The following is a 10,182-nucleotide window of genomic DNA, read 5'->3' on the forward strand; positions in this document are numbered from 1 at the left end:
GGAAGATCACCTGTCAGGCCTGTTTCCTTATCCATCGAACACAGGCTCCTTACAGGTTCAAATGGTGTTAAGGACTTAAAAGTACATGGGAAACAGGAAGCCAGTCAAAAGGGGATACTATTATATACCCGATCAGTTACTAAGCTCAACATCTTATCAATTACTGAGCTCAACAGAGTGTTTCTTTGTAATACATTTCAATTTTGTTCATTCTGTCTGGTGTGCACTGTTGTCATTTATGCTCTCATTTGTCTCTTGTTTGTTAGCATTCTGGGTGTTCGTACGGATTCCTGTGTGGCTTTCACTATCTATCAGTACACTTTTTAAAAACTTAACTTCTGCCATGATATTCCACCAGCGCATCTTTCTGTGTTCCCTATCACCTACTGTAGGAGATGGTTGGGCATACAAAAAAAGGAAAGCATCTGTCAAGGTACAGAACCATCTGGTTTAACTAAACAGCCCTCAATAGAGCTGTGAACTTTGTTTTCCTGGCCCTGTTCTTGGGATGCTGGTCTTCTGCCCCTAGAGGGGTGCTTTGAGTGACTCACTCTGCTGGAAACGACCCCCCTCCTCCAGCCTCTGGTCCTGTTCCTAGTTCCCAGCCCCAGTTTAGACCTGCCAATTAAGTAGCTTACATCAGTCTACCAGCTGCTGATCTTTTGGACATGTTTTTGTACTTGTTCTCTGGCTACCTCTGGTCAGTCTTCTTCTGATTGATGGGTTGACATTCTTTGGCCCTGTCCAGACTTCTCCATGAGAGGGAATGGTTTGTTCTCTTGCATGATACATGTATTGAGTTCCTAATAGGTATTAGGAACTATGCTAGCTAAATATAGTCCTTGTTTCATGGAACTTACAGCTTAGCAAAGAAAATAATAATTGAAAAGTTTATTATAATTATGGTATTACAAAATAGGAAGAACTAGATGCCTTGGGAACCCATAACAGTAGAACCCCTAACTTAGATAAGGGTGTCAGAGAAGGCTAGCAAAGTCTGAAGGGGTCACTGCTTCTTCTGATCACCTAGAACAGAAAGCCTAGGTCATCACCCACAATGTCAGTTGGTACCAAGCTGTAGGTAGAAATCTGGGCTGGCTGGAGCCCAAACAGCCATGTGGTTCTGTCTCTACCATCATGGGCTGTAGGAAATTTGGTAAGTTACTTATCCTATCTGACCCCTAGTTTCCATATGTGGGAAACACAAATGACTACCCTTCAAGGTCACTGTGAATGATGAAATAATGAACATGAAACTACTTTGGAAACCATGTGAATGAAAGGGAGGAAGTTGGTTATAGGACATCTGACCCAGCACTGAAATGGAACAAGGAATAGAAAATGCTGACCCTACCAGGGGCCAATCCTTTCAGAGTCTTACACTGTTTCAGAACTTCAGGAGTTCCACGTAAATATATATGGATACATGTGTTTTATATATGCTACTTAAAGGGGTGGGAGCAGTTTTTTTAAAAAAATATGTATTCATGGGTAGTCCCAAAGGACACAGCCCTCTCCCTGCATGATCTCACTAGAATTCCAGTTACCTGGCTTAATGGAATACAGCACTTGCATCAGTCTCTGGGGCTGGGGCAGCTATGGCCACTATAGTAGTGCATGATAATAACATGGGTGATTGTTAGTGCTTCCCTTTGCCAGCAAAAGTCCACAACTTTCTGTCAATCTAGTGACCAATGATAGTTTGGCAGAGAACAGCTGGTTTGGTCTCCACATAAACTGTTTTGCATTTTGAAGAGCAAAACTGAATTCTGTTCTGGAAACCAATATCGCACTATATGTTAACTAACAAAATTAAAATAAAATAAAAATAATAAAATATTTATTTTATTTTATTTTTTTATTTAAATTTTTCTCTTCAAAATGCAAAACAGTTTATGTAGAGACCAAATCAGCTGTTCTCTACCAGACTACCCTTGTCCACTAGATTGACAGAAAGTTGTGGGCTTTTGCTGGCAAAAGGGAGCAGTAACAATCTACCAATGTTGTTATCAAATTTAAAATAAGTGAATATGTAAATAAATAAAATAAGGAAGAAAAAAAGGAAAAAAAAAAAGAAAAGGAAAAGAGAAAAAGAAAGAAAAAAAGAAAAAAGAAAACTATGGACTCTGAAAAACAATCTGAGGGGTTTGAAGGGGCAGGGAGTGGGAGGTTGGGGGAACCAGGTGGTGGGTATTGGAGAGGGCACGGATTGCATGGAGCACTGGGTGTGGTGCAAAAACAATGAATACTGTTACGCTGAAAATAAATTTTAAAAAATTAAAAAAAAAGAAATAAAATTATTGGTGAAATGCAAAAAAAGAAAGAAAAGAAAATGAAGAACAAAACTATGTGTACTGATTCCAATCTGGAGCCAAGAGCTCCAGGCATCACATGGACTCTGGAATGACTATAGGCCTCTGGGAGATGGTAAGTGCTATCATCGCAAACCTTAAGGCATTTTTGTAGCATGATGAAATGACAAAAGCATCCATGGTCCCTGATCCCTGGAGGCCCACCTGTTACTTTTTTGGATAAGTTATGAATGGAACATAGTAAGAGTGACACTCATGGTTCCCTTCTGCTGGTTAATCATTGGTCATCTCAGCTTGACATACAGTTGCTCTTCTAATTACTAGTGAGCAAAATTGAGTGGGAACCCAAGGTGTTGGCTGGATCCTTGGAAGTTGAGAAAGTCTGCAGGTGACAGCTCCCCTGCAACTTGATTGCGTGATAGCTGCCGTGTATAAGAATATTGTAAGGGTTAAATGCATCTTGCATGTAATGTACAGCAGGATGCCTAATTGAGGGTGAATATTGTTCATGTACATTACCTATTACTTATTAATGACTGTCACCAATGGACATAAGAAAGAAGGTCTAAACTCACAAAAGAACAGAAGTTTTTAGAAAAACAACCCACCCCTTTTCTTTATGTTTTCCACAGTGTCTTCACATAACCCCTTTGGACTGCGCACAGGGGCTGCTTTCCTAGTTAACAAGGCTAAATCACCAGAGAAGAAAAGGTCAGTGGAGACAGGCCATCCTTGGAATTTGAAACGGCAACTGTCTAAATGCCCAGCTTATGGTGTGTGTTTTGCGTGTGGTGGTGGTGGTGGTGGTGGTGGGGTATGTGTGTGTGTGTGTGTGTGTGTGTGTATGGTATATATGTGTAGTATGGTGTATGCATGTGTTGTGTCTGCATTGTATGTTGTGTGGGTGTGGTATAGTGTGGTTTGTATGTGTATGTATGTATGTATGTGTTGTGTCTGTGTTGTGTGTATACTAAGCATTTAAAATGGGAATTTCCGGATAGCTGTCTCTCCATAGGCCATTCTGGCTGAGAAGTCTATGTTCATATGATACCAGTGCTAAACGAAAGTTCAGAGAAAGGGAAGATTGACAAGGAGACGGTGAATCTAAGGTTCTCTGACCAGTTGAGGACAAGTTCCCTTGTAGTGTCTGCTGTATGACATCATTTTACCTCACAACTAACCTGTGAGACACAGTGGGAACACAGGCTAGGAGGTAAGGTCGTATAATGAGTAAGTGAGAGGGTCTGGTATGATAGATATTGACCTGGTGATACAGTGCGTGACAGGCATTGACCTGGTGATACAAAGTCAACCAAAGTGAGGGGCTACGGAGCTCAGGGAACAATGCAGTCAGCTTCGGGGGCTCTCACCAGAGAATGTAGTAAAAAGATGACAGGGAGAATTCACAGACTAGCGTTAGACTCTGGAGATCCCAGCACATGTCTTAAGGGAATAACATTCTTCAAAGGGCTTTTATTTTGGCCTTCTGGGAAGAATAGGGGGGAAGCATAGGGAAATCAGCTCCCAGAAACAAATCATTCCAAATACTCTGTATTCAACAGAGTAGTGGGTTGGGCCAAGCAAAGAGGATTTCTGATTAAATTCCCTGGGGTGTCGCTTTCCAAGGACAGTTTTAGATGCTATATCAGACAAGAGTTTGGACTTTTTTTTTTAATTGTTGCACCCGGACTTTGATTGCTATCTGCAAGGGAAACAGACAGTGGAAACTATTTCATCAGGACTGATGGGAAAAACACGTTTTCATAGTGCCCTGAATAGCAGTGCTTGGTGTTTGAAGTCATTATCATAAATAATGGGTAAGCTGGAGGGAGGAAGAGACCCCGCAAGTGACTTTAAAGAGTGAGAGAGGGAAAGAGGAGAGAGAGATAATCATGACTGGGTGTTGACTGTTGGTGAGAAATTTCCACTGAACATTAAGCTCTTCCTGAAGCTTTCTTCCTGAGTGCTGCCTGGGCTGTAAGGTGGCGGGAAAAGGAAGATGTGTAAGAAGACATGGGCTGGAGGCAGCATGTTTAGGCCTTGCCAGGACTGCCTGGTGGACTGAATACCTCATCAGTTCCTTTCTCTGTTCTTCATTCACTAATTTATTTAGTCATTTCTTCATTTGTTACATGATCCCTCAATGCTTTCTAAGTGTTGGACTATGAGATTTGTGCCAAGATGTGAAGATGAACATGTAAGATGAAGCCTGCCGTCTAGTGAGGGAGAATAAAGAGAGAGAATTACCAAGGTAATTATCTAGAATGAAGGTACCAAGAAATCCCAGGAAGATGTTGAGAACAGATTCTCATTCATTTTGTTGTACCTGCTTTGTGCTAAGACTCTAGAACAATCAGAATGTGCTCCTTCTGCTCTCCAGACCTCACAGTCTAGTGGAAGAATATCTATTTTAGGAGGGACTTGAATCAACAACCTGAAGTCCACAAAGATAATGTTTGGAACTATAGCAGCTTCAGTGAAGAAGAAATACAAGAAGATAGAGCTAGATTCTGTTTAACTCAAAGTGTTGTAGCCTTCCGGGTTCACCAAGTTCAGTAAAAAGCTGAGAGGCTTTCAGTGGCTGATCCTGGTGTGTCTCGAACTAATGTCTCTTGATCCACTGTGTTCATGGTGTGGCTCTTTACTGACATTGAGAACATGGGGTGGGGAACGGTTGCAGGAGAAGAACGTTAAGTTTTATTTTGCACATAATTAGTTTGAGATTCCTGCAAGACCTTTAAGTGAAGCAGTTGTATATCTGAGAGGAATTCAGAAGAAAATGCAATCTCAGGGCATAATTTGGGAGTTGTTATCTTGGAGGAGATTATTAAAACTGAGGACTTCGATGAAATCATTTCAGTAGTGGTTCTATGGGTAATCGATGAGTTTTGTAGGGAACTCTTCAGGACTCGAGGATGGAACACTAAGAACTCTGGTTGAGATGTATGTAAGGAATCCCACAGTTTGTTTTATGCAATTACAGGCATTAGTCTCAAAAGGCACCGTGAGGTCACCAGCTTAACCCCTGCTCAATGGAACAGCCCACGCCATAGCATCTCAATGATTGAGTACTAATCGTAGGAGGTTTGTAACCCTTGCTGGACCACATGGTTAAGGGCAAAGAGAGCAGGTTGTTGTTTTCATGCTGCCCTACATGTAAGGCCTGGATGTGCCATTTAAATCATAATATCACCCTGTCCTCATGCTGCCTCTCCTCTATCAGACCAACCCAGCAGACCTTGTTCAGTGTAGAGCCATCCAAATATCAGGGCTGCTCTAGTGATCTTGTGATTTTACCAACTAAAGAACAAGGCTGATCTAGAATTATTTGATCTTCCTGAACACAAACTTCTGGTGACCACATTTTCTTTTTTGGTTTTTGGGGTTTTTTGATCATTACAAAACATAGTCTAGGTTTCCTTCATCAAACTGTCCAATTTTGTGTGAGTCCTTTGTGACAACTACTGGGCTTTTCCTTATTAAAGAACCGTTGTTAGTGCATGTGTATGAGTTTGAGTTGTCACTCAGTTGAAACCCTCATTTCCCAGAAGAGCAGGCCAGAAGTCCCAGAAGTTAGGGACAGCTTGGGGAACCCAGAGTGTTTGGAACAGAGATGGAGCTGCCATCACGTGCCCTTGGTCCCATCTTTAGTATGCTTTGTGCATCTGCTGGCCAAATCCATTCCCCAGTTTCTAAGGATAGAAGCTGGGGAGATACAGGAATTGGAACTTTTTGCAAGTCAATCTGGTATTACAACACCACCCTCTGATGCGTTAAGTGCAAATGAATCAGAACCAGATGGGCAAATTTTCCTGAAAACAACGTGTTTAAAAAGTGGAGGAGAGAAGTTTTTGGCAAAATTATCAAAGATGTTTAGCCACATCAGATGTATATAGCACTTTGCCTTCCTTCCAGCTACTCCCATCATTGCCACCTGGAGAAAATGACCTGTCTGAGCTCCAGGGACAAGCCAGGCAGTAAAGGGTAGGGATTGTACCCACAGTCCTGTCACTGGTGTGCCTGTCTCGAGCTCTCGTTTTCTCCAAGGTCATTCTTGGCAGGCAGATGAGGTTTGGATGAATAAAGCAATCATAAGGAATCAATTCTGGAGAAATATCCAGGCTTAGACTTTTAACATGCATTTCTCTTGGACTGAGATGAGATTCACATTTTCAGATTCAACTAAAGCTTCTCGAATACTTACTAAGGGGATAGCTTTGTGCTAGGCCCTGGAGTGGTTCTTTTCTCACTTGGTCAAGCCAGCCAGTTGTGAGGAGGCAGAGTCATGAACAGACGAAAGAGCTCACGATGAAAAAGAGACTTGATCAAGGTCACACAGCCAGGCAGCAAGTCCTCTCCAACCCAGTGGCCACTACCCACACATGGCCATTGAAATAGAAACCGGTTAATTCTGAATAAAATTTAAAAGTGGGCTACTGAGTTTCACTAGCCACATTTCAAGTGATCTATTGCCACGTGTGGCTAGTGGCTATTGAACAACCGAAATACAGAACATTTCCATCATCGTAGAAAGTACTATCATACAGTGCTGCTACAGAGCCTGGGTTTCAACTCTGATCTTTATGACAAAGTTCTGGGCTCCTTCCCTATGCTAAGTCAAGTGGTATCACATCCTGGAAGCTTCTAAAATGGAAGACAATTCTTCTCAAGCATAGCTAGAAACTTTGTCCTCCTCACCCTGGTCAGGGTATACAGGGAGATGCAGACTGATTTTTTAGTAAGCTTGCTCTGTGCTCTCTGTGGCCAGTGTGGAACAGCAATGGACCGGGAATTAGAAGGGAAGGGAGGAGAACGTGAGTTCGGTGTACCCGGCCCCCATTTGTCTCATTTCTTACATTTCAGGCACATCATAGTGGCAGAGGCTGTGGCCAGGGGCCATGCTAACACTCAGTGAAATTAGGAAGGGGTGCAAAGAAGTCTGCATGGTGGAATGGAAAGATGGTACATGTTTGGTCAGAAAAATCAGGGTCTGAAATCCACAGTCATGTGGGCTTGGCAAAGTTGTTAAGAGGGAATGGTGCCATCTTCCTTACAGGCTTGTGAGGATTTAAAGGTGTTAGCAGCTGTGAGACATTATCTGATGCCTAGTGGGTGTTCCTCCAAACCAGTTGCCTTTGGCTAATCATGCCCTCCTCTTTCCCTTCTCCTCCCCTCCCTTTCCTGCTGGGAGTTACCACCAGTTTCCATAGTATTCAAAAGATAGCACTCTTTGATTTCAACATTTTCCCCCATTTTCAAAACTAGTTATCAGAAAAACTGCTAATAGTGTTTTTTACAATGTTTGCTGAATTACAGCAAACTTCCAGAGCAGCCTTCCTTCTTCTTCTTTTCTTTCTTCCTTCTTTCCTTCTTTCTTTCTTTCTTTCTTTCTTTCTTTCTTTCTTTCTTTCTTTCTTTCTTTCTTTCAGCATTGTCTAATCTTGTAAAAGTAAGCATCTCTCTTTTAGTCCTCACATTAGGATAAGTTTGAGGTTGGGTAATCAAAAAATGACATCAGATTTACTTAGGCATAATCAGTGAACTTTAATCTTGGAACATTTTCTCTGCTATTATTTGTGGCTATTATCATATTTCATCCTACAAGCATTTGCAGCAGCTTACTCAATATGGCTATCTTAAAATAGTAAACGAGAAATTAAAAATATTTAATATCTCAGGGTGCCTGGGTGGCTCAGCCGGTTGGGCATCTGACTCTTGGTTTTGGCTCAGGTCATGATCTCAGGGTTGTGAGACAGAGCCCTGAGTGGGCCCCCCCTCTCAATGGAGAGTGTCCTTGAGATTCTCTTCCTCTCTTCCTCTGTCTCTCTCCTTCTCTCTCTCTCTCTGCTCCTCCCCTGCCCCAACCTCTCTCTCTCTCTCTCTCTCTCTAAAAAATAAATCTTAAAAAATTTAGTATCTCAAACCTGAGAAAATATAAGTTACAATAGAAAGTTAATATCTCAGAGAATAATACAACCTAGAAACATAAATCAGAAGGGAAGACACCACACTAAAGTGAAGACCTTATATGATTTACATAATTAACTAGTAGGAATTATTCAATAATGAAATGTTTATCCCTCATATTTGACTCAAATTTTATAGAACAATCCACATTACCTTCCACGTGGTAGCGGTTTTGTGAATATTTGTTGGACAATGTGAGGAAGATGAACCTTCAAGAGGTGAAGTCATTTGTGAAGGTTGCGCAATTACTAAGTGGCAGAGCCAGGATTCAGGCTCTGTGTCTCCTGTCTCCTATTCATCACGCTCTAGAATGACAATCGCTCACATTTTCCCAACACTAGACATATAAAAGGCTCTTTTATTTCCAGAATGCTTCTGTTGACCTCCCAACAGTCTTGGGAGGTGGCGTTATTACCCCATATTACAGGTGAGCGATGATGTACCCATGACCTAACTTACAAGGAACACAGTGAATGTTTGCATTCAGGCCATTTTGCTTCCCGTTCAGTATATTTTCTAGATCTTTTTCTTTTACACAGTTCCTCATGGCGTGCAAGCCAAAATGAAAACAGACACACAACATTTCCAAATCTGGCCTTATGTATCCGGGGGTGGTCTGTGGGGCGACCTTTCTATCTCCCCGTGACAGAAGAAGAAAGCCAAGGGCAGTGTCCCTTGGTCGGCAGCTCCTGCATGCCTTGGAACAAATACGCTGATAGTGGTGTCAGTTTGAGGACATTTAGTTTCTCCTGTCAATACAGGGCTGATTCTGGGCCGAGCCTGCCTGTCCTGGCATGCTGAGCACGTGCGAAGGACTCAGGAATGCTCATGGCCACGTCACCAGGGCCTCTCAGAGACTCCAGTGTTGCAGCCTTCCCAGTTGGTTACCTCCTGTCTTAGAGGCATCGTCAAGAAGGGGTGATGTGCCCTGTGCGTGTTGGGTGAGTATCTGTGTGTGCACTAGAGTGATTTCCCAGTGAGTTGTGTGTTTTATGACCTTCACAGATGGCAGACTTCCCGTGGTGAGAAGGGTGGAGGAGGGGCTGTGTTTCAGGAGAGGAGGAGAGAGACAGGGGAGACCAAGGGGAAGCGGGAAGCAGACTTGTGTAGATTTAACAGGCCTCATTTTATAGCCATTAGCCCTGTTTTCACAGGGTAGCGAGGAAGAGTCTCACCAAGGTAAACCGGTTTTCACTATTATGGCGCCAGGATGGAAGTTGCATTGTTATTCTTCCTTGGAACTCACGTGGCTGCTCCAGATATTGGCCTCTTTTTGCCTTAGAGACTCTGATTTCAGTGTAACCATTCAAACACTGGCTGGATAATGATCACATACGTTTGTGAAGACATTCAGTTTACAGACCACCAGTCCGTGTTTTCCTGTCTGCTGCTTGATCTTTAGAATAATCCTGTAACTACCCAGGTCAGATCCTTTGTCCTGCTTTCCTAAGGAAAGAATTGAGGTCCAACGAAGTTAAGTGAGTTGCTGAATCACCAAGCCCAGAAAGGAAGAGAAGGGTACCAGTCCGTGCTGACTATCAACTCTGCACCACCCACGTGCTGAAGGAGGGACCCCAAATCTCAGGGCTCTTTAGTAAATTGGCCTAAAGTTACTGAGTTTGGGCTCTGCCAATAACTGGGGTTGTGTCAGAATTAAGAAACTGAGCCTGCCTGTCTCTAAAGCTCAGGCTCGTTTCTGCTACACCACCGACTTTCTGTGAATCCTAGCCAGAGGGCAAGTTTTAAAGGAAAAAAGACCTTGGCATTGATTACCCAAAACCACTGACAAACCAAACATTATGCAAATCAGGACCCACCATGTGAATAATAGCTCACATGTGTGAGGCACTTTCAGAACCACTTTGCTTCCATTCTTCTTTAACCCTCACAGCAAACTCATGAG

The 10,182-nt window shown here is 42.6% G+C and overlaps 1 long non-coding RNA gene across 1 annotated transcript in view; it reads left to right on the forward strand.

Moving 5' to 3' along the window:
• LOC125096715 (uncharacterized) overlaps window positions 1-3,017 on the forward strand; it is a 234,121-nt gene extending 231,104 nt beyond the window's left edge. Inside the window, exon 3 of the long non-coding RNA XR_007126360.1 lies at window positions 2,945-3,017. This is a non-coding gene — a long non-coding RNA (uncharacterized LOC125096715). The remainder of the gene's footprint in view (window positions 1-2,944) is intronic.
• The last annotated feature ends 7,165 nt before the right edge of the window (window positions 3,018-10,182 follow it).

The sequence above is a fragment of the Lutra lutra genome, chromosome 4 (genome assembly GCF_902655055.1).
Source record: "Lutra lutra chromosome 4, mLutLut1.2, whole genome shotgun sequence".
NCBI classification, from domain to species: Eukaryota; Metazoa; Chordata; class Mammalia; order Carnivora; family Mustelidae; genus Lutra; species Lutra lutra.